Raw genomic sequence first — 25,349 nt, 5'->3', positions numbered from 1 at the left:
TGGCGACCTGCAAATTGGAACCCAAAGAGAAAAGGCCAGACTCCTGTTTCCGGGCAATTATTGACTTTTCCTAGAAAGAAGGAGAAGGAGTGACAGAAAGGGGGAAGGAGCTACTTCTTTCTTCCCCAGCAAGGGCTGTTTATTTTGCCAACTGAGTGAAAAGAAAGAAGACTAGTAGAAGATCATCCTTACCAAGTTCCTAAACCGTAAAGAAGGCTCATCTGTCTTTGCTTCTTCAGTTTCTTGGTCCCAACTAAAACCCCTCCTATTAGCTCATATGTTTCATTCATTCATTCACTTGCTGATTTTTCTTAACCAGACCTGCACATCTGAATCACCTGGAGAGGTTTTTTCAGAGCACACAAACTCAAACTATAGGCAAACACACTGAATCTGAGTTAGTAGAGCATGGGGAGGGGGATGGAGGAGATTGGAAGGTGGAAGGGGCTCGTATATTTTGCAAAACATTCCCAGGTTATTCTGTTGCTCAATTGGGAGAAAGTATTTACAAACAATGCAACCAACAAGGGCTTAATTTACAAAATATGCTAACAGCTCATACAACTCAAAACAAAAAACAAACAACAACAAAAAACAACCCATTCAAAAAATGGGTGGAAGACCTAAATAGACATTTCTCCAAAGAAGACATACAGATGGCCAATAGGCACATAAAAAGATGCTCAACATCACTAATTATTAGAGAAATGCAAATCAAAACAACAGGGAGGTACCACCTCACACTGGCCAGAATGGCCATCATTAAAAAGTCTACAAATAACAAAGGCTGGAGAAGGAGTGGAGAAAGGGGAACCCTCATACACTGTTGGTGGGAATCTAAGTTGGTGCAGCCACTGTGGAAAACAATATGGAGGTTCCTCAGAAAACTAAAAATAGAATTACCATATGATCCAGCAATCCCACTCCTGGGCATATATCCAGACAAAACTATAATTCAAAAAGATACATGCACCCCAATGTTTATAGCAGCACTGTTTATAATAGCCAAGACACGAAAACAACCTAAATGTCCATTGACAGATGAAAGGAAAAGGAAGATGTGGTACATATATACAATGGAATACTACTCAGCCATAAAAAAGAATGAAATAACGCCATTTGCAGCAACATGGATGCAGCTAGAGATTATCATACTAAGTGAAGTAAGGCAGATGGAGAAAGACAAATACCATATGATATCACTTATATGTGGAATATAAAATATGACACAAATGAACCTATCTATGAAACAGAAACAGAATCAGGGACATAGAGAACAGACTGGTGGTTGCCAAGGGGGAGGGGGAGGGGGGAGGGTTGGAGTGGGAGGTTGGGGTTAGCAGATGTAAGCTTTTATATATGGAATGGATAAACAACAAGGTCTTACTGTACAGCACAGGGAACTATATTCAATATCCTATGATAAACCATAATGGAAAAGAATATTTAAAAAGATTGTATATGTATAACTGAATCACTTTGCTGTGCAGCAGAAATTAACACAACATTGTAAATCAACTATACTTCAATAAAAAAATTAAAACTGAAAAAAATTTAATCTCTCTGTGTCTCAGTTTGTTCATCTATGAAATGGGAATAAAGTTACTTATCTGGCAGGATTATTGTGAAGCTAAATGAGATGGGTAGTAATGTGCTGGGACAGTACCTGAACACATTGTTTTCATGTAAAAACTCACCATCTACTAAATGCCCAGCCACTTGCTCAAAAATGTCAGCCATCACTGCTGTTACAGGCTGTTCGATAGCAACCTGGTCATCCTTCCTTGTCCTAAGCCCTCAGCCCCTGCAGAGCCCATGTCGCATCAACCGTGGAAGGGAACTGGTGTGGTGAAGGACCTGGGGTCACACAGACCTAGAGTAAGTCTGAGCTCTGTCCTCTCCCATCTGTGGGGCTGCAGCAAATCCCGCCTTCTAAGACCTTTGGCTCTCCCTCTGGTGAAAGGGGGGGTGGGGGTCAGTCTTTCTCAAAAGCTCATTTTACGGATTAAATGATTATATATGCAAAGTGCCTGGCACAGAGGTTCTTAATAAATAGCCTCAGGCCACAATGGACATAGGGTGGGGACACTGAAGGGAGCAAGGGAGGGGTTCGGGGGGACAGAGGAGGAGGGGAGCTGGAGGCTAGGCTGAGCCCAGCGGTTTCTCCACTCACACTCTGAGACATCACCTTGGGGAGAGGTCTCTGGACATCAGGAGCCTGATGAAGGACCCCCCCTCCCAATGGAAATTGTACCAGGGAGTGTGAGAGAGAGAGCGCGAGAGACACAATTACCATCGCCATCGGCAACCGGGTGCTAGACGCAGCTAAGGCCTGACGCCTTAATTGGGGATTAGAGGCTGAACTTTACCAAAGCACTGCCTTGGTGCCTTCATTAAAAGCTGGAATATTCTCCACGCAGGTGCAATGACCTTTTGTGAAGTGACCTAGAGAGTGGCTGGGCCCGGAGGAGCATCGTGCCCCTGGCCAGACTCTGCGGTCATCTCCCCACCTGTCCCTTCTCCTGCCCAGCACGACACGAGTTCACCCTCCCCCTACCACCCTCCTGCAACGCCTACCTCCTACCCCACGTGATGGAGCAGGGAAACAGGCTGACCAAAGACTTGTGCTTACTTGTAGGGTATCACTGAGCAATCCTGGTGTCCCCATATTACTTTTCTTCCCAGAAAAGAAGAAGAGTCTGAACTTGGTCTGAACTTAAAACTCAAAACCTAAATGTTTCTCTTTAAAATGCAGGTAATAATGACCTGACAACTCTGTTTCACATGATCCAGGTGGTAAAGCCCGTTAACACATAGACCATATCATCCTCCCAATGATCCTGTAAGTGAGCAAGGACAGGAGACGATCTTCATTGTTCCAGAGGCAGAATTGGGGTCTGGAGGTGGGGCAGTTCCAGAAGCAGACCCAATCCAGGCCTTCTGATGCTTGGTCTTTCCCACCAACCTAGCAGGGATGTGTTTCCTGCCAGGTGGGACCTGGAGTGGCTGACGGCCTTGGATGGCAGTTGAGTTGGGAAGGAGGAGGAGCTGCAGAGTGGAAGGCGAGTGAGGACAGAGGACATGAGGGCACGACTCTGGTTTGCAGTCGAGGGATGTTTAGGAGAGAAGATCTGGGAGATGGACATGAGACCAAGAATTTTCAAAGAACACGTCAGAACTCAGGACCTACTGGGAAAAGCAGACATTTCTGCTCTGAAGCCTTTCAAGGAAGGATAACTGCTCCTCACCTGCTGGGCCTGGTGGATGGGAGGAGCTGGACAAAATGACCTCTGTAAGGCCCTGTTGACCGGGCATCCAATGGCATTTACCTCCGACCAGGTAGCATGCCATCTGGTCCTCTTGGTTCTGGAAGGGGAGTAACCAATCAGCAGACAGTCATGGATGGAGACGCACTTTGCTGAGAGCACCATGGAAACCGCAAAGAAGCATGAGTCCTGTTCTGATTCATAGAGCTTACAGCCTAAATGGGGAGTCAAGACAGACAGACATCTAATGATAAATCGTGATAACAAGATCATCTCCAGTTTTCTTGTGACTTTATGTAATTTCAAAGCATTTTAGTACTTGATATTATGATCTTTATATTTGTCTGTATATAAAGCATTTAGCCCAATGTGCCCTGGAAAGCATAAATGTGAAGTTATTGCTATTATTATTATTATTGTTTAGATTATTTTACACTGAACTACAAGCTACTTGAGGGGGAAGCTATATTTTATTCACCTTTATGTTCTCTGCACCTAGTCCTGCATGTTTTGAACTAAATACAGAATAAATGTTTGTAGATGGTCAACGAATGAAGGTCATTTAAACCTCACAAAAATCTCTGGGGGGATTTTCTTTCCTCTAAAGACAAGGAATCTGAGACCCAGGTAGGGAAGGTGACACAGTTAGTGACAGAGCTGAGGCCAGAAGACATTCTATGCCAAGTGTACAAGGAGGACCTGGGAATTCTGCACTGAGGTGATCAAGGAGGGCTTCATGGAAGAGGTGTCACTTTCATACGCTTTTTTGCAATGAATGAGCTTCAAAGAGACATATAAGGAAAAGGTATCAATAACAGGGAACTTCACAAATGAACTCCTGGAGGAGGAAGGAGTGCTCTGCAGGGAAGTGTTTAGAGAACAAAAGGTCCAATGTGTCAGGTGGAGACTAAGCCTGCAGGGGCCTTGAGTGTCAGGCTGAAGGTTGAGGCTTAGTCCTGAAGCCCATTAGGGCTGGGGTGCCACCTAGACCTCCTTCCACCCAAAGACACCAACTCTGGGCCTGTGTCCATCCAACGTGGGGGCTGTGTTGGCCGCTAGGTCCAGATCCTGAACGGAGGGGAGCGCTTTCACCCCAGGATGGCACGGCCATCTGCTGGGCGACATGATTCATTCATTAGCACCAGGAAAAGGAGATGAACAATCTGCCTCGGCCCTAATGAGAAAGATTGGAGGCCACGAGGTGCATGTTTATTACTGAAGGTGCTGCATTAATTATGGAGTCTGGAAGGGAAGAGGGAAGCTGCGCTTGGCCTGGGGACCATCTGGAAGAGGTGGCTGGAGGAAGGCGCCCATTACTCTGAGCCCAGCCTCCAGGGCTCACACTCAGCCCCCTGAGGAATGCTCACTCAGCTCTGTGTTCATTCATTCACTCAGCAACTATTTCTTAAATACGGCCTGTGTGCCAGGCCCCTGCACTGAGGCCTGGAGACCTGTGCCCTGGAGGCCCCCAGAATCTGGTGACTGTTGGGGACAGATGCACAATCAGATATTTAGAATAAAATCTGCTGAATAGAATCACTGAAAGCATGGGCTCCTAACCTAGTCTGGGGGTGGCCTGGATTGGCAGGAGTTATCTGGGGATACTTGTAAGACACTTAAGGGGCTGGCTCTTTAACTTTCCAGCAAGGGGAGCCACTGAAAGGATCGAGATGGTGAGTCACATGGTCAGATCTGCTCCATCTCACCCCAGGGTGCCCAACACCCGTGGCTACCTCCTGCCTTCTCTCTTTTCTCCTTCAACCGTGCCTGTCCTGGGCTCCAACTCCTCAGGGACAACGGATGCCAGGATGCTATGCCCCAACCTGGACTTCTGGAATTGGGGTGTCCAGCAGCTAGACAAATGTTTGAAGGCAAGATGACCAATGGGAATGTGCTCATACCACGTGGACTAAGTGCCCACTTGGTCCCCCCAACCTGACCCCAAAGGGTTGCAGAGGCCCTGCTGGCCTAAGGTAGAGGACAGCTACCCCAGACCAAGAGCCGTCATAAGACCTAGAATCAGTGTTGGGACTGTGGCGTCCTAGAGTGCATGTGGCGGGGGAGAGTGGAGCGGCTCTGGGCAGGACTCTGTGATCTAAGCTCCGAGGATGCAGGAGCCCTGTGGTCCTGATTCCCCACTGCACGCCCACGTCAGCACAGAGCCTGGAGGAATTGTGAGTGAATGGATGAATGAGTGAGTGAAGGTTCAGATCCCAGCTCAGGCACTTTCTAGCTCTGGGACTTTGGAAGGGTCACTTCACCATCTGAGTCTCACCTTCCACACGTGTGAAACACTGATTATGAAGTGTCTTGCATAGAATTGCTGAGATGATGACGTGTGATGGCTATGAGCCTAGTACAGTGCCTGACACTCAGGAAATGTCAGGAAATTCTTGAGAAAATATGGCCCTGAACGTGTAAGTTTTTGTAGAAGGATTGTGTCCTATGAAGGAAATTAGACCACCTTGAGGGGAAACCTTCCTTTCACAGGTGTGGTCTCCCAGGATGGTCATTTCTGAGATACTCATTTCTGCTGAAATTGAGATTTAAGGAAGCCTAGGGTTTGGCAAAAGTCACACCATTGGTCTCAAGTCTAGGTTTTCTGTCACTCCATCATTCAATGACATTCAACAAAGATTCATTGTGTCCGCACCAGTGCCCGGCACACTTGCCATTCTCTCCACGACACTCCAGCTGGGACAGGGCAGAGTTCCCCCTAAAGCCCACCCTTGGAGACCATCATGGGTGAGGAAAAGGACACTGCTTGGTGACAGGTACAAGGTCACTGGACAGGCAGTGGTGATGTGAACCTCGGGGACCTGCTTCCTGACTCCTGGTCTGGCTTCTCCCTTACACTGAGACCAGGGTCTGTTTCCCCAGGATTTGAGAACAGCAGTGATTACCTTGCCCAGGTGTATGGGGAGTGGAAATGAAGACAGGGAGATGTGGGAGGTGGGGGAGGGAGGGAGGGAGGCAGAGCAGAGAAGAGGATCAGCTAGAGAAACGAGAGCTTGTCAAGGCCTTATTGTCCCCCAGGCAGGAGAGGTAATTCGGAGTGCCCTCTGGGAACTTCCCAGGAGGGCTGGCTAAGGCTAAAGAAACTACAGGAATGGAGTGCGGGCTGAGCTCCTCCAGATGGGTCTCCCAGGGTCAGCCCCAGAGTCCCTTGTCTGCTCTTGGGATGATGGGACTAGAGTTCCTACCTCCATCCCTATCTATCCTTGGGCTTTGCAGGGGCTGCGTGGGTAGGTGCGAGGCAGAGGAGTGCAAGCCGGGGATTGGGGGAGGGAGAGACACTTAGGTTACCAAATCCCATTCTGAACTACAGCCTCAAGGGCAAACTGTGTGTGTGCAGGGGCACACACTAGTCAGTTTTCTAGAGAAAGAGAACCAATAGGAAGTGAACATAATATTATATATATACATGTATACATATATCTATAAAATAAAGAGATTTTTTATAAAGCTTTGGGGCATTGGCTCACGCAATTATGGAGACTGGCAAATCCAAAATCTTCAGGGTGGGCTGGCAGGCTGGAGACCCCAGAGAGCTGATGCTATAGTTTGAATCCAAAGGCCATCTGCTATAGAACAAGAAAAACTAGTGTTGTAGATGAAATCCAAAGGCTGTCTGCAGGAGAAATCTCTCTTGCTCAAGGGAGGCTGGTCTTTTTGTTCTATTCAGGCCTTCAACAGATTGGATGAGGCCCACCACTTCAGGGATGGCAAACTGCTTTACTCAGAATCCGCAGATTTAAATGTTAATCTCATCCAAAAACACCCTTGCAGAAACACCCAGAATAACATTCAACTAAATATCTTGGGCACGCACTGGCCCAGCTGAGTTGACACATAAAACTAACCATGTCACAGAGCATGTGTGTGTGTGCGTGGTGTTTGTGGGAAGGGTTGAAGGCATGGTGTCTCCCACCCCCAAGCCAGCTCCCAGCACCAGGAAAGGTCCCAGCCGTGGAATTTAGCCAGGAGAAACCAAATCTCACCCAAATGGCCTCTCAGCAAATCTGGGGAGGGTCGCACTCAGGCTGTGAGTGTGGGTGTGTTCCTGTGCCAGTGTGGCACTGTGTGTCTCTTAGTGGTGGTCCCCGTCTGTGGGAGTCATGTGTCAGTGTCACTCTGTGTCCAGGTCTGGAGGTCGGTGTACGGAAGTGGCCAGATACTGGCGACCGGAAGCATGTGGCTCTCTCAGTGAGGGCCAGGGGAATGAGCATCTGTTCTTCATGTCCACACTGCCTGCCACTTTCCCAGAGATGATGACACAGCACTGTCCAGAAAGGTTCCCATTACCCTGCTGTGCAGGCCACTCTTTGCAAGATCACAGAAGCGCTAAGTGGGGAGTGCCATGTCAAAATGCTCGGCGCTCAGCTTCCGGCTGGAAACTGGAAGGCTCGTTTGCTGAGACCTTTTTTCCCCTCTAACCCTTGGTTGCGCCATCTGTAATTGCAAGATGAACACCCTTGCTCCTCTGTCCACTGAACATGTTGGAGGTCATGGCGTCTCCGCCATGCGGAGGGGATTCTGGGTCCTCAGGAGGCAGAGCTGCATCTGTTCCCTCAGTGCCTGCCCTTATGGGTGGTTGTCACAAGCTGGGGGCCCACTTGTCAGTAAGACCATTTTCATCCGAACCTGGTCTCCTCTGAGCCTGAAGAATCAGACCCTCCTCACATCTGGCAGGGCCACTCTTGACTCTGACCCACTTCCCAGCAACACAGTTGTAATAATATCAGCTAGGACAGTCAACTCCCAGCATGACTAATGTGACATAAAGCTGGCATTTCTTCCTTCTTCTCTCAGAAATCACCTCCAAGCAACAAGGCAAATGAGAGGTTGAAACATAAACTCCGTCTTCGCAAAGTAGGAGAGACCTGAGTCTTGGAACCATAGATAGATGGACATGTCATCCCGCAGTGAAGATCCAGGTGGAAGAAGTGGAGAGAGGAAGTCTCAGCAGCGGAGCTCAGAAAGAAATTTCAGAGTACATTTCTGGAAGGTGAGAAGACAGCCCTCCTCAAGATGTAAAATCTAAACTCCACAATTTCAAAAGCAGGAATGGAGTACATGGGGTGGTACCAAGAGAGTCCATGGACCCAACTCCATTAAGCAGAGAAGGTGGGGCAAGGCCAGATGTCACACAAACAAGTCATAGTTGTGAGAAAAGGTCCGTCTTTGTGACAGTGGGGAGGAGGGAGGCTTTTTCCTGTGAATTACCCCTGCCTGTCCTCTCTGGCTGGAGAGAAGCAAAAGCCCCAGCTACTCATATACAAAATTCTGAGTCCTAACAAGAAATTCTGCTCACCTGAAACACAGGCTCACCCACCCCACACACAAACCAACCACAAATAGCTGCTTCACGGAAAAACTCTCCTTCATCAAAAATATTTGAAAAGGAACCAAAACAAGGTCTATACACAAAAAGCAAGAATAAAGGAGGAAAGAAATAGTAAAAACAAAGAGGAGATGAAAAAGGATCAACAAGAAACTGTTTTCACAGAGCTGAATAAATTGTGACTAAATATTTCACCATGACTTTTTAAAAAGAAAGTAATGAGGCAATTATCTTAGTGAAGCAAAAGCACTGAACAAAGATATGAAAGAAATTGCTACCTATTATCTAAAGAAATAGAGAATTGAATGTATTATATAATTCAGACTGTCTAAAGAAGTAGGGGATTAAGCATGTTATATAAAGTTATAGTTATTAAGGTAACTGCCAGAAAAATACAAACCTTCCAAATTACACACACAAGAAAAAGGAGGAAAAAGTTTCACAAAGATGACGTTTCTTTTATAAAAAACCTGAAAACATGACAAAACGGTGACAGAATGAAGACCAAACATGTATATCATATAAATCCATGTAATGAACTAAACTCTTTATTAAAAGAAAAAGATTTCAGATTGTATCACAAGCAAAACCAACTCTGCTGCCTATAAAAGCCACCTAAAACAAAGGGATTTAAAAGGTTGAAAATAAAAGGGTAGACAATAGTATGCCAAGTACATGCACAGAAAAACAAAACAGGTCATAATCTAAATATCAGGTAGGTTGAATTTGTATGAAAGCACACAGTGAGACAAAGAATGACACTTTATAATGCTAAATGATAAACTCGCAGTGAAATTTGAAATTTAAAAGTTATGACTACCTATGGGTAAATAGCATACCATCAATATTTACAACACAAAAATAAAAGGAAACACAAGGATAAATAGGTGAAAATACATCAGTAGTAAAAGATTTGATTCAACTCTCTATGATCACAGGTCAAGTGGATAAGGATTAAGCTTACAGAACACCAAAATAACATAGCTCAATAAGTACATTTAGCTTATATATTTCCAACTCTGTATCCTCAAAACAGAGAAAACATATTCATTTGAAATGTACTCAAAGTCAAAAAGTACAAAATTCATTCTCTGGTCATATTGCACTAAAACTAGAAATAAATAATAAAAACAAAAATAAAAAATTCTTACCACTGGAAAAAACATTTGAAGTCTTTCTAAAACAACACTTAAGTCAAAAAAGGTATGCAAATAAATACGGTAGGATAGCTAGAACATGATAATTGAGACAATATATATAAATTCTATGAAATGCAACTAAACTAATATCAAAAGGGAAATTTATTTCAGTAAATAGTAATAATAATCAAGAGTCTATAAAATAAATGAGTTAAACTTTCAATTCTAGAAGCTATAAAAATAATAAAACAACCCTTAGGAAAGCATAAGGAAGGATGTAATAGCTAAAAGCAGAAATGAATATATTAATTTAAAAAGGAAAATGTTAGGACAAATTGAAGAGCTGACTTTTAGGAAAATAAATAAGTAATCTAATTAATGAAAGAGAGAAAAAGCAAAACTACCAAATAAGGCATATGGAGGGGGAGAACTACAGATATAAAGGAAATTAAAACACTTAGCTCTACATAAATACATTTGAAAATTTCAAGAGAATGAATAATGGCATAAGTTGTATAATTTTCTAAACCGACTATAAAAGATAGAAAAACTAAACAGACCAATTACGAAAAATTAAATAGAAAATGTTAGTAAACTTTCTCTCTGTAAAACTACCAAGCCAGAAATTTTTACAAGGTAATTTTCTACATCTTTTTTTAAAAGAAGAAAAAGAAAATAGTGGTTTCTAACAGCCCCGAAAATTTTTTAGAGCATAGAAGAAAAGGAATTATTCCAAATTCTTCTGAATGAAGCAAGCATAACACTAATTCCAAAACCTAACCATAAACCAACACCCTTATAAATATCATTTCCAAAAATCCTAAATAAAGTGACACACCAAGACCGGGTAAGATTTGTTTCCAGTAATGCAAGGGAGATTCAATATTAGGAAATCCATTAACACATTCACTATATTTATAAATAGAAGAAAAATGATATGATTATCTGTACAGATGCCAAAAAGGCATAGGATAGAATTCAACAATCACTCTTTTCCTTTTTCTTTTTAATTTACATGTATTATATATACTGCAAAGAGCATAAATCACAAGTATACAACTCAATGATGGTTTACATTTATATGTATAATCATCACCATGATCCTAGTATAGGATATTTCCAGCCCTCCAGAAGACTCCCTCGTGTGCCTTCTCAGTCAAAAATCCCTCCACCAAGGTAAACATTGCCCTCACTTTTTTTTTCTTTTTACCATGTATTAGTTTTTTGTCTGTTTATGAACCTTCATATAAATTGAATCATACTGTAGCCACATTGATTCATTAGAGTCTCTTAATTAAGTAAGAGGTTTTAATGAATACTCCCTCAACATGGTAAGATATATCTCTCGGAACTCCAAAGTTTAATGAGGAAACATCATAAGCATTTCCATTAATGGTAAGAATGCAGAAAAAATGTCCACTATCTCCAGTATTAAACTGTTCTAGAAGTACTAGCCAATGCAGTTAGACATAGGAAGAAATTAGAGTTATAAACATTGGAAAAGAGGAGGAAAAATTATCACTATTTTCATTTGGGAAAACCCAAAAATCCTACAAGGAGAAAAACAACACCAAATAAACTATTATAAGTAGTGAGAGATTTCACTACATTGGCTGGATACAAGATTAGTATATAGAACTTAAGAGTTTCATGTAAGCAAACAACAATGACAATTTGAAGGCATAATAGAAGACAAGACTCCATTCGCAACAGCAAAAAATACACATACAAATAAAGATGAAATACTAAGCAATAAAAATTAGTGGTAAATGTGCAAGATTGATATGAAGAAAACTAAAAATACAAAAGAAGACTTGAACAAATGAACAGGCATACTATGGTCTTGACAAAACACAACATTATAAAGATGTAAATTCTCCTCAATCTATGAATACAATTAATGTAAAAAAGTACATTTAAGTATATTCAAGTATAAAAGTATATTCAAATATATTATAAAGCTACAAAAATTAAAGCATTGTGATATGGCATATGAATAGACTGATAGATCATTGGGAAAGAATAAAAAGACCAGAAATAAACCCAAATAACCTGGGAAATTAGTACATTATAAAGAAAGCATCTTAAATCAGAAGGGATAAATGGATTTTTTAAAATAAATGATTCTGGGAGAATAGAATGAAAACCCTAAAAAGAAATTAAGTTTTATTCATACAACACCTACACAAAAAGAAATTCCAAATGTTGAATAACAGTTTTAAATGCAAAACTGATACCATAGTAACAACAGAAGAAAAAATGCGAGAACATTTTTTTTATCATCTCAGAGTATAAATGACCTAAATATGATGCAAATCTCAAAAGCCACAAAAGAAACACTGAAAAACTTGTCAACATAAACGTTTTTAAAGACCTGCATAGCAAAAGCCACCGTATGTAAGATAAAAATACAAACTAAATACAGAAAATATCTGCAAGTCATATCACAATTTCTTTAATATATAAAGAGTTCACAAATCAATAAGAAAAAAATTAGCTAACAGCACAATAGAAAAAGGAACAAAACATTTAGAACAGTTTACTGAACGGAAAATGCAAAAGGGTTTTAAGCATAGGGAAAAGTACTTAATTCCACACACAATAAGAGGCTTACAAAATAAAATGATGCTGAAATACCATTTGTCACCTATTAAACTGGCAATTATCAAAATGTTAGATATTGCTAAATTACTCTCCATAGTGGTGATACCAATTTACACTCTCTCTAACAATGCATGATAATGTATATCCCAACACGCTCTTCATGCTCACACATTGTTAGTGGAGATGTAAATTGGTATAACATCTACGTAACTTAGCAATATCTAACAAAATAAAAAATGTATGTATGCTCTTGATCCAGACATTCTACTTCAAGAAATTTATACTTAGCTAGACTCCAGCATGATTGAAATAATGTCATTTGTTCTTCATAGCACCACTGTTTGTAATAGCAAAAAGTTAGACAGTAGTTCACCAGTTTAAGAAAGTACTTATGAGAAATCATAGCCAAAAGTGGAGGGAGTGCAATATGATGTTATAAAGTACATCACCACTTGTATAATAAAAGAGGGAGAATATATGTATTTTATTGGTCGTGTATAAGCTATCTTAAAAGAATGCCCAAGAACAATTGTCACTGTCAGGGAGAAAGCCTAGATATCTAGGGGATAATGGTAAGAGAGAGACTTTTTTCCATACATATAATTTTGTACTTTTTGAATTCTGAATCATTTGGAAGATTTACCTATTCCATAAATATACAAGAATTAGGTTTTTTAGGGATTCAAAAATTTTAATAGATTATACTCCATTTAAAGTTATAAAATATTGGCTATCTTTCCTGTGCTGCACAACATAGCCTTGTAGCTTCTTTATTTTACTCATAGTAGTGTGTACCTCTTAATCCTTCTTCCCTATCTTGCTCCTCTCACCCTTCCCTTTCTCCACAAGTAACCACCAGTTTGTTCTCTATATCTGTGAGTCTGATTCTGTTTTGTTTTGTTCATTCACGTGTTTATTTTTTACATTCCACATAAAAGTGATATCATACGCTATTTGTTTTTCTCTGTTTGACTTATTTCACTAAGCTTAATACCTTCCAGGTCCATCCATGTTTTACAAATGGCAAACTTTCATTCTTTTCTTATGGCTGAGTAGCATTCCATTGTGTATATCACATTTCCTTTATTCATTCATCCATTGATGGACACTTAGGTTGCTTCCATATCTTAGCTATGGTAAATAATGCTGCTATAAATATTGGGGTACATGTACCTTTTCAAATTAGTGTTTTCATTGTCTTCAGATTTTTATCCAGGAGTGGAATTGCTGGAACACAGAGTAATTCTATTTCAGTTTTTTGAGGAACCTCCATACTGTTTTCCATAGTGGCTGCAACAATTTACATTCCCACCAACAGTTTACTAGGATTCTCTTTTCTCCACATCCTCACCAACATTTGTTATTTGTAGATTTTTTGATGACAGCCATTCTGACAGGTGTGAGGTTGTATCTCATTGTGGTTTTCATTTGCATTTACCTGATGATTAGCAACATTGAACATCTTTTCATGTGCCTGTTGGCCATCTGTATGCCTTCTTTGGGCAAATGTCCATAGAGGTCTTCTCCCCATTTTTAATTGGATTGTTTGGTTTTTGGCTGTTGGTTGTATGAGCTGTTTGTATGTTTTGGGTATTAATCCCTTAACGTTCACATCATTTGCAAATACTTTCTCCCATTCAGTAGGTTGTCTTTCGTTTTGTCAGAGGTTTCCTTTGCTGATCAAAAGCTTTTAAGTTTAATTAGGTCCCGTTTGTTTATTTTTGCTTTTGTTTCCTTTGCATTAAGATACAGATAAAAAAAATTGCTACAATGTATGTCAAAGAGTGTTCTGCCTATGTTCTCTTCTAGGAGATTTATGGTTTCTAGTCTTAACATTTAGGTCTTTAATCCATTGTGAATTTATTTTTGTATATGGTGTGAGAAAATGTTCTAATTTCATTCTTTTACATGTAGCTGTCCAGTTTTCCCAGCACCATTTATTGAAGAGACTGTCCTTTCTCCATTGTGTATTCTTGCCCCTTTTGTCATAGATTAATTGACCATAAGTGTGTGGGTTTATTTTGGGGCTCTCTGTTCTGTTCCATTGATCTATAGTCCTGTATTTGTGCCAGTACCATACTGTTTTGATGGCTGTAGCTCTGTAGTATAGCCTGAAGTCCAGGAGCATGACACCTCCAGCTTTTTCTTCTTTCTGTAGATTACTTTGGCTATTTGGAGTCTTTCGTGTTTCCATACAAATTTTAGAATTATTTGTTCTAGTTCTGTGAAAAATGTCATTGGTATTTTCATAGGGCTTGTCAAATTTGGCCTTTATTATGTTGAGGTATGTCCCCTCTATACTGACTTTTTTGAGAGCTTTTATCATAAATGGATGTCAAAAGTTTTATCTGCATCTATTGTGATGATCATATGATTTTTTCTTCTTTAATTCATTAATGTATCACATTGATTGATTTGCAGATATTGAGTCATCCTTGCATCCCTGGGATAAATCCCACTTGGTCTTGGTGTATGATTCTTTTAATGTATTGTTGAATTTGGTTTGCTAATATTTTGTTGAAGATTTTTGCATCTATGTTCATCAATGATATTGGCCTGTACTTTTCTTTTCTTGTGATAACTTTGTCTGGTTTTGGTATCAGGATGATGCTGCTGGCCTCATAGAATGAGTTCAAAGGCATTCCTTCCTCTGCAAGTTTTTGGAATAGTTTGAGAAGGATAGAGGTTAACTCTTCTCTAAATGTTTGGTAGAATTCACCCATAAAGTCATCTGAGGCTAGACTTCTGGTTTTGGGGAGGTTTTTCTGTTTTTTGTTTTTTTTGGATTTTTTTTGACTACTGATTCAATTTCATTATTGGTAATTGGTCTGTCCCCATTGTTCACATTTTCTATTTCTTTCTGGTTCAGTCTTGGGAGATTGTACATATCTAGGAATTTGTCCATTTCTTCTAGGTTTCTTCTCTATTTCATTTGTTTCTGCTCTGATCTTTATGACTTCTTTCCTTTTACTAACTTTAGGTTTTGTTTGTTATTCTTTTTCTAGTTTCTTTAGGTGTAAAGTTAGGTTGTTTATTTGATATTTTTCTTGTTTCCTGAAGTAGGCTTGCATCACTATAGACTTCCCTCTTAGAACTGCTTTTGCTGTGTCATATAGATTTTGGATCATTGTGTTTTCACTTACATTTGTCTCCAGGTATTTTTTTGGTTGTAGGTTTTTCCCTTTCATCACTTTAAATATATCATACCACTCTATTTGTCCTGCAGAGTTTCTGCTGAAAATTCAACTGATAGCCTTGTGAGAGTTCCCTTGTATGTAACTTGTTGCTTTTCCCTTGCTACTTTTAATATTCTCTCTTTATCTTTAATTTCTACTATTTTAATTACAATGTGTCTTGGTGTGGTCGTTTTTGGGTTGATCCTGTTTGGAACTCTCTGTGCTTCTTGTAGCAGGATGTCTGTTTCTTTTCCCAGTTTAGGGAAGTTTTCAGCTCTTATGTCTTCAAATATGTTTTCTGCCCCTTTTCTCTCTCTTCTCCTCCTGAGACCCCTATAATGTGAATGTTAATATACTTGATGTTGTCTCAGAGATCTCTTAAACTGTCCTTACTTTTCTTATTCAGCTTTTTTCTATTCAGCTTCAGTGATTTCCACTACTCTGTCTTCAGCTAGCTGATCCTTTCCTCTGTGACAATTAATCTACTGTTGATTCCTCCTAGTGTATTTTTCATTTCAGTTATTGTATTCTTCATCTGTGTTTGGTTCTTCTTTATATTTTCTAACTCCTTGTTAAAAACTTGTAATTTCTTGCTCTGTTCATGAATTCTTTCCTGAGTTCTTTGATCATCTTTATGATCATTACCTTGAACTCTTTATTGGATAGATTGCCTATCTCTCCTTCACTTAGTTTTTCTTCTGGGGTTTTCATCTTATTCCTTCCACATGTTCCTCTATCACCTAATTTTGCCTAATTTTCAGTTTTTATTTCTGTGTATTTGATAGGTTGGTTACATTTCCTGATCTTGGAGAAGTTGTCTTTTGTAGGAGATGTCCTATACATCCCGGCAGCACACTTCCCTCTGGTCACCAGAGCTATATGCTTTAGGGGTGTCTCCTATGGGAGCTATGTGGCTCCTTCTGTTTTGGTGAGCTGACTGCTGAGGGCAGCCTTGTAGGTATGGTTGGCCCCTGGTCTGGTTGGTTGTGAGGCCCTGCTTTATGCAGAGGTTGCCAGCTACGGCTGGAGGGGTCAGGTCACAAGGCAACTGGCTGTGGAACACTGGGTGGTCCCAGGGCTAGTGCTGGCTCACTGGTGGGCAGAGCCAGGTTCTGGGGTGGGTGTTTGCAGTCTAGGGTTCCCAGTGTCAGCCTGCTTGTGGATTGGGCCAGTTCCTGACACAGCTGGCTGCAGCTTCTGGGGTGTCCCAAAGCTGGTGCTGGTCTGAAGGTGGGTGGGGCTGGATCCTGGGGTGGCTGGCTGAGGAGTCCAACAACTCTTAGAACTGGTATCAGCCTGATGGTGGTGGGTTTAGGACCCAGGGGTCCTGGGGCTTGTGCCAGCCGGCTAGTATGTTGGCTGGGTCCCGACAAGTCAGGGTGTGGTGCTGCAGTGGTTCTGGAGTTGGTGTCCACCTGCTGGTGGGTGAAGCCAGGTCCTGGGGCTAGTGCTGTCCACTGGTGGGTAGGGCCAGGTCCTGAGTCTCTGGCTGCAGGGCTCGGTGTCCCAGAGTCTGTATCAGAACACTAGTTGGTGGGGTCAAAGCTCAGGGGGACCTAGGGCTGGTGCTGCCTCACTGGTGGTCAGAGCTGGCAGCAGGATCTCTGTCTACAGTGTCCAGGGTGTCCTGAAGCTGGAAAAAACTGTTTTAATAATTATTATAGCTTCCATTTGTCATGTGCTTTCTATATCTCGGCACTCTTCTAAGATTTTGCAAGCATCATCCCATGTAATCCTTGCAATAACCCTATAAAGTATCCTTCTTTCCACAGGTGAGGAAACTAAGGCACAGAATGTTTAAGTAACTTATCTAAAAATCACAGAGCTAGAAACACCCAGAACTCAAGCCAGGATTAAACCCAGGTAGTTCTACCCAGGATACTCAGGAGCCCCAGCTGTTCCTCACTCAGATATACACACTGCTTATCTATTTGTGGACTGCTTGCACAGTGTATTTAATATAGATCAGCCCTGTCCCCCCTGAGAGGTTCCTGCTTTCAGAGACACATCCTATCAGGACACCCAGCCTACAAAGCAATTCCCTTGGTCAGTGCTAGACTTTCTGCACCCCTGGAGACAGGTGCATGAAGGGGGGTGGCGGAGACTTTCAGGAGATGGCATTAGCCTTATCTCCTCCTCTTTAGCCCTCATATTCCCACTGCACCAACTCTCACATTTATAACTTCCTAAGTGGCTCTCCTCTGTCTCCCTTCTTCCTCCTTCCATCTGCCTTTGACTCAGTTCAGACGGCCATCAAATCATAACTAAATTTTGGCACGCCTCCTAATTCACTGGGTGGTGGCCAGAACAATGTTTTCCCATTTGTATTATATTCTACACAAGTAAACGTGGTTATTATAGGAAACCATTTAAATTTCATTATGCAAAAAAGAAGATGCCTTTCTAATACTCTCCCTTGGTTTCAAAGGATTGGGGCATGATAAAGTACAAGAACCTATATGCTCTAGGCTTTCTGGGCTCATCTGCCACACAATTTCTTCCTTTTAGATCCTTGGAACGAAGAACTGCATCCAACTTTCTGGTGGTTTCAAAGCATTTCTCATCCCAGGGCCTTCACACACACGACCTCCTGTGTTCAGAATGCCCAGCTGCAAATCCACCTGGCCAGCTCCCACTGTTGCCCTGAAACTCAGCTCAAGTATTCCTTCCCTAGGGAAGCCGTCTCTGCCCCTCAGTCTGATATAAATCCCTCTCTTCTTTGAGTCTATAGGATCCAAGGCAAAACTCAGTCCCAGTACAGATCATACATATGAGAGTATTGCCTATTTATCTGTCTGTAATCAGTGATCTGTGAGCTCCTTGAAAGCCAGGACAGTGCCTTGGTCATCTTGGTGTGCCCAGTACGTGGCACAGTGCCTGGTACTACTTTGAGCGACTTACTCATTATTGAATGAAATATGTTATTGAATGAAATATGTTAAACCCACGTGCACCTCCAAGGACTGCTTTTCCACCTTCTAGACTTGTCTAATCAAGCCCTGTATTAGTTTCCTGAACATTTACTGGCAGCTGCAGTTCCAAAGGCCACATGGTAGATTGTTACATTGGTGGTCCCCACTACACCACATTTCCTGGTAGTTACACCCTTGCCTCGTTCCCAGCACTCTTCCCAGTCACAGCACTCTTCTTCCCACAGTGACTCTGGACTTGGCCATGTGACTTGCTTTGGCCGGTGGGATATCAGCAAGCATGATGCAAACAGAAGCTGGATTAGTCTTTGCAGGCTGGGGCTTGTCTTCTTGGAAGGCTCCCTCTTGGAAGCCGCCCGCCATTTAGTAGAAAAGCTCACAGTAAGCTACTGAATGATGAGAGGCCAGTGGATTAAGGGTGAAAGTCATCTTGGGCGTTCCAGCCCCTATCCAGCTCCTAGCGGAATGCAGCCTCACGAGTGATCTCTGCTACACCTTGCAGGGTAGAGAAGAACCTCCCAGCTGAATCCAGTCTACCCACAGAACTGCAAAAAATAATGTCACTATTTGTTATGACAGGTTTGGGGTGATTTGTTCTGCAGCAACAGACAACTGAAACAGGCCCATATGGAAACTCCTATGTTCCTGCTGCTTGTACAGCAATAGAGTCTCCCTGGCAACCCTGGCTGGTCACTGCAGCTGCCCTATGTGCAAAGGTCGTTTGCTGGGACCAGAGCTGCCAGAAAAAGCAAACCCAAGTGAGAAAATGAGAGCCCCCAAATCAAAGCACAACCGTAAAACAGAAACACCTGCGGAAGAGCCACGACTGTGTCTGAGTGCGAGTGGCCTTTGTCAGGGAGAAAAAGAGAAGGTCAGGCTGAGCTTTGATGCTGCCTTTGTCTGGAGCTTCCTCACAAGCACACCTGGCAGAGAAAACGCACGAAACTACACCCTTCCAGGACTTTTGATGTTAGAAAAAACGTCGTGTTCAGCGTCACCCCCTCCACACAAAGACCCAAGGGGAATTCTGTGCTCTGGCCTCCTTCCCTTTCTTGGAGAGAAAGGGAAAGGAATTCCCTTTCTCTCCAAGTCTAACTGACACTCAGCCTTCTTACTAGCAGGGTGGGCCCTGCTCCTGCTCTGTTCGTCCAGAATCCCTTGTGCCAGGCACTGTGCACAAACGCATGATTTTGGCTTATGGACAAAAGGAGACAAACTGTCAACCAGAGAGAAGACAGCAGCCCTGGGAGTCCTAAAGGAAGGGATGTCTTTCAGTTGAAAGATTGTGTACAGTAAGTATCCTCTCCCCCAAAACTAAGCTGGTTAAGCACAGAGTTAGTGCTTTTCGGCACTTATTTCAATTACAATTAAATCCTTTTTTGGTGAATCGCTCTTCCCCAGTAGAAAGACACCTCCTCAAGAGTAGACACCATGTCTGTGTTATTCTACATTGTAACTACCTTGCCCAGCACGGAGCATGGCACAGAGTGGATATTCAGTGAGTAGCTATGGAGTGAACGAGTGAATAAATGAATGAATACCCAGCCCAGCCCCATTCACATAAGACTCCTTAATAATGATGCTGATGATGTTTTCTCCCATCTCTGTGCCTCTCTACAGGCTGTTACTCTGCCTGGAATTCCCTTTCTCTCCAAGTCTCACCGACACTCAGCCTTCTTACTAGTTCTGGAATGGCGAGCTAGTTTCAAACCTCTTCGGTCCTCAGTTTGCTCCTGCATGTATGGGGCACATCCTGCCTTGGAGAGAAGAGGTAAAGATAAGATCAGATCATGCCTCTAACATGCCTTGCACACAGTCAGGGCTTAATAACGCTGGCTGGCTCACTCTGACTTCTGGCCAAGATGCCTATGACCATGTCCTCTGCCCCTGGTGCTGAGTAGCCAGAAGTAACCCTTAGAGTTGTCCTAACCTTAAAGTAGTTGGGCAGTGATGGGAGCCCGTAAGTGAGCTAGATGCATGATTCTTGGACTTTAATGTGCGCACGTATCACCTGGGGACCTTGTTAATAGGCAGACTCTAATTCAGTAGGCCTGAGGAGGGGAGAGGGCTAAGATTTTACATTTCTGAGCAAGTATTCAGATGATGGGATGCTGCTGACCCAGGAAGACTCTTTGAGGAGCAAGAGGTTACGGCACCAGCTGTGGGATGAGTATGGAGAGAGCCATGGGGTAGGCGTGGGGGAAGTTACTAGAAGTAAGGATGGGCAGCAGGGGTGGCCGTGGTTCAGGCCGCTTTGATGAACCGGTCCTTCTGGTTGGTGTGTGGTGGGAACTGACACCAGTAGCTCTAGGGCCCCTTCCTAAAGGCCAAACAGCTGAACTGCAGGTGTCTTCCAGGTGGTGGAGGTAGGAGGGCAGGGGAGTTTTCTCCTGTGGGTCTGCTCTAAGGATTAGTGCCTGAAAGGCACATTTTTCCAGCTACAAGCCGCTGAGCCTCTGTTCCTCACCCCCAGGAAGAGAGGACAGTGGAGAAGAACACTGATCACAGAAGGAGATCAAATGACAAGCATTATTCTGATGAACCGGAAGTCCTCCCCAGAAACTCCCTTAATTTGGAGTTGGATTGTAGAAAAGGAAGGGGGAAACCAATGCCAAGTTTTTCAAGGAGCTCAGTCAAGCCTGCCTGTCAGGAGGTATGTGGTACATTCTTTGTTAGCTGGCAGTCTTGGAGGAGAGAAATCAGATCCCTGCCCAGGTCAGAAAGGCCCTCCTTCTCTGGGCTTGGGGGACTGGGGGTGGGATCAAGTACTGTACACGCATTGTCTTGGTGGTTCCCCACCTTCCTGGAGACTCTGAGGACTCCCATCTCACAGCAAGCATGTCCACAGATCTCCACGTAAGAGCACTGGCACTTTGTGTCTGTTGATTGAAGAAGACATCATCACAAAGTCTGCTAGGAATTTCAGGATGCTTGTCCCTGAATTTGCATTTTATTTATTATAGGAACACCAATGTACACATGAAAAATGATTGAACACATATGAGAGGGCAATGTAAATTCAGGGTGCAGACAATGGGCTTGATGTGCCAGTGGAGACGCAGATCCTTTGCAGTAATTCTTGCCCTCCCCCCACCTTGGTCTCTGTGTAATTTCATTTAATCCTGCATTGTCTCTTTCAGCCTTCATAACAGTCCTGCAAGGTAGATATAACTACCCCCTTTTTACAGATGAGGAAGCTGAGGCTCTAAGGGCTTAAATAAGTTGTCCAAGGTCACATGTCAAATAAGAAGCAGAATCGGGTTTTTAACCTGGTTCTTTGGGGGCAGGAAAGCCCCACCTCTTTGTACCACTCCACTGGACTTCTTTAGCAGCTACTTAACATTGAATCACTCTGGCGCCCTCTGCAGGTCACTCCTCCATCCTGCCCCCTAAGAAAGGTCAGTTCATCGCAAATTAAGGCCCACTGGTTTCCTTTTCTTCTTTGTAAAGTCTGGCACCCAGAGGAGACTCTGAAGTAAAGGCTAGTTGTGTAAGATAGAAATCTGTCCAAAAATGGAACGTGGAGGGCCCCTCTGCCCACTCGCGCAGCATAAAGAGAAGGGGAGGAGGTGACAGGCCCTCCACGCTCACCCCAGCCCCACGCCGGTCCCACAGCTGTCTGTCTGTGTCAAATGTTCTGAGCAGAGGTGGGGGGCTTCATCTCCCCACACAAAGAGAGTTCAGAGCTGTCAGCACCTTTCTCACAATACACTAGGTGCTGAGGAGCAGGTGATAATTGTAGCTCTGTCACCCTCGTCACCTCTGAGCTGGCTGGTTTTTTTTTTTTTTCTAAAAACAAATGTTGTGCTGCCTGGAAATCAAAATTGGAGTCTCAGCTGAGGAAATACACACATGCAGGCTGCGGCTCTTTCTCACGGGGCACAGATAGGAGATCCCTAGCTTGGCCTCCTGTCTGGGGAAGGAGGCTGAGTGAGGACAGTTGCCTGGCCACCGTGTGAGTACCGCCTGGGGCAAAGGCGTCCCATCCCACAGCCAGCTTGGCTGTCAGAGCTCCACCTGCCTCTAGTTGAATCCAACACCTCCTTCACCTATTGATCTTAGTTCTGCCCTTTAGAGAAAACACACAAGAAGTCTCAGCTTCCTTCCCTGCTCAGGCCCTTTCATGTTCTGCCCCCTGCACTTCTGAGGCCAACTCTCTTCTCCAACTTAAATGCTCCCCAGCTCTTCTGACCCTGGGTTTAGAAGGATTCCAGTTTCATACAGATGGCCAACAGGCACATGAAAATATGCTCAACATCACTAAGCAACAGGGAAATGCAACTCAAAACCACAATGAGATATTACCTCACACCTGTCAGAATGGCTGTCATCAAAAAGAACACAAGGGGCTTCCCTGGTGGCGCAGTGGTTGAGAATCTGCCTGCCAATGCAGGGGACACGGGTTCGAGACCTGGTCTGGGAGGATCCCACATGCCACGGAGCAGCTGGGCCCGTGGACCACAGCTACTGAGCCTGCGCGTCTGGAGCCTGTGCTCCGCAACAAGAGAGGCCGCGATAGTGAGAGGCCCGCACGCCGCGATGAAGAGTGGCCCCCGCTTGCCACAACTAGAGAAAGCCCTCGCACAGAAACGAAGACCCAACACAGCCATAAATTAATTAATTAATTAATTTTAAAAAAAAGAACACAAATAACAAATGTTGGCAAGGGTGTGGAGAAAAGGGAACCCTAGTACACTGACGGTGGGAATGTAAATTGGTGCAGCCACTGTGGAAAATGGTGCAAGGTTTCTCAAAAAACTAAAAACAGAACTACCCTTTGATCCAGCAATTCCACTTCTGGGTATATATCTGAAGAAAACAAAAACACTAGTTCAAAAAGATACATGCACCCCAGTGTTCATAGCAGCATTATTTACAATATCCAAGATGTGAAAACGACCTAAGTGTCCATCAAGGGAAGAATGGGTAAAGAAGATGTATATATACACATACACACATACACATACAATGGAATACTACTCAGCCATAAAAAAGAGTGAAATTTTGCCATTTGCAACAACATGGATAGACTTGTAGGGTATTATGTATAGTGAAATAAGTCAGACAGAGAAAGACAAATAGTGTATGTTATCACTTATACGTGGCATCTAAAAACAAACTAGTGACTGTAACAAAACAGAAACAGACTCAGATATAGAGAACGAACTAGTGGTTACCAGTGGGGAGAGGGAGGGGCAAGATAGAGGTCAGGGATTAAAAGGTACGAACTTCTATGTATAAAATAAACTAGCTACAAGGATATATTGTACAGCACAGGGAATATAGCCAACACTTTATAATAACTATAAATTGAGTATAATCTATATAAAAAAAGGATTCCAGATTCCAGTCTCCTCACTCTTAAGGTCTCCCTGTCCTCAGGACACACTGTAGTGTGTCTGTGAATGTCTATGTTAAACAGTAGCAATGAGAGTAAAATATTCCAGACGCATATACACAGATATTCACATTCAGACTCACACACACTGATACAAACCAAAAGAATGTCACATAAGAACAGATGTGGTTACACATAAGAATATCTTAAGTGAATTGAGCATTTTATTATGTGCCAGCATTGTGCAAAGCATTTACATACATTAATCTCCTTTAGTCTTCACCCACCCGTAAGAGATTGATATAGACTCTGTATCACCATCACTTTATAGATAAGACAACTAAAGCTTAAAGATGTTAGGAATCCACTGAGTCTCAGAGGTAATGAAGTGCTGAGAAAGCACTGAAATCCATATCTGTTTGTCTCCAAAAATTCATGCTCTTCACCACTCCTCTATACTGTCTACTTCATACAAAGTCACTTAATGTTGTTTTCCCTAAAACAGCACAAACACTCCAATATAGCTCTTCTTAGAGCCACACATGTTCATATTACATAAGCACACACAGATAGAGACTCAAGTAAGTTCCTGCAAGCTGACATATAGACAAATCAAATTTCTATTTAAAAACCCATAGAAATATCATTTCTCAGTCTAAGTTACCTAATCAATTTTATTTACAACTACTTTTCATTGCAGGAACTATCACCACAGGTAAAAGCAGGGAACATTCAATACTTTCGTGTTCTGCCTCGGCAATTTAATCTCTCAGAAAGCAAATGCTGGGGTCAGGGCGAGACATCTACTTTGCACTTAATTCTGCTCCAATAAGGGTGAACTGCTTGGAGAAGGAACAGGGAGAGAAATCCTGAGAAACAGTAGCCAGTTGCATCTCAAAGTTCATGATATTCACAGAGAAAAAAGCTGGGCATGGTCTGACGTGTACCTTAGTCTTTATGAAGGCAGGTTGCAAAACCTTCGGAGGAAAGATAGGCTGGTCCCATGACCTTCCACTCTCAAGAAAGACAGCTCTGGAGGGATGACTTTCAAAAATGAAATTCTGCAATACGATTGCAAATGACTCTGATATGGAAGAAATGTGGTTGCACAGGATGAATACAAAGGAGTGATACAGACTTTTAAGTATGCCAGCAAGGCTGAAGCCAGAATGAGCTGAGGATCACTCCACAAAGGGACTTCCTGGGTATAGTCAGAGCAACAAGAACAGAGAAGGGCTAGATCCACCTCTCAAGTACTGGCTGTATGACCTTGGACAACTTTCCTAACCTCTCTGAACCTCAGTTTCCTTACCCTTAACATGGGAATAATAGTTCTTACACTGTGGGTTTGTTGCGAGGATTACATGGAATGATGCACTAAAAAACAACAACAACAACCAAAAAAAAAAAACAAAACAAAACACACAAACAGAGGAAAGCTCTCAAAAATATGGTTATCAGTTTCCTCCTGTCCTTCTAGGACTAATGGTTGAAAATTAACAAAAAGCTGCACTCTTCAGCTTCCATCTTCCTGTCAAGGACAATGGTCCTC

Source organism: Balaenoptera physalus (assembly GCF_965194825.1).
Source record: "Balaenoptera physalus genome assembly, chromosome: 10".
NCBI lineage: Eukaryota > Metazoa > Chordata > Mammalia > Artiodactyla > Balaenopteridae > Balaenoptera > Balaenoptera physalus.
Note: the sequence above shows the minus strand (reverse complement) of the source record.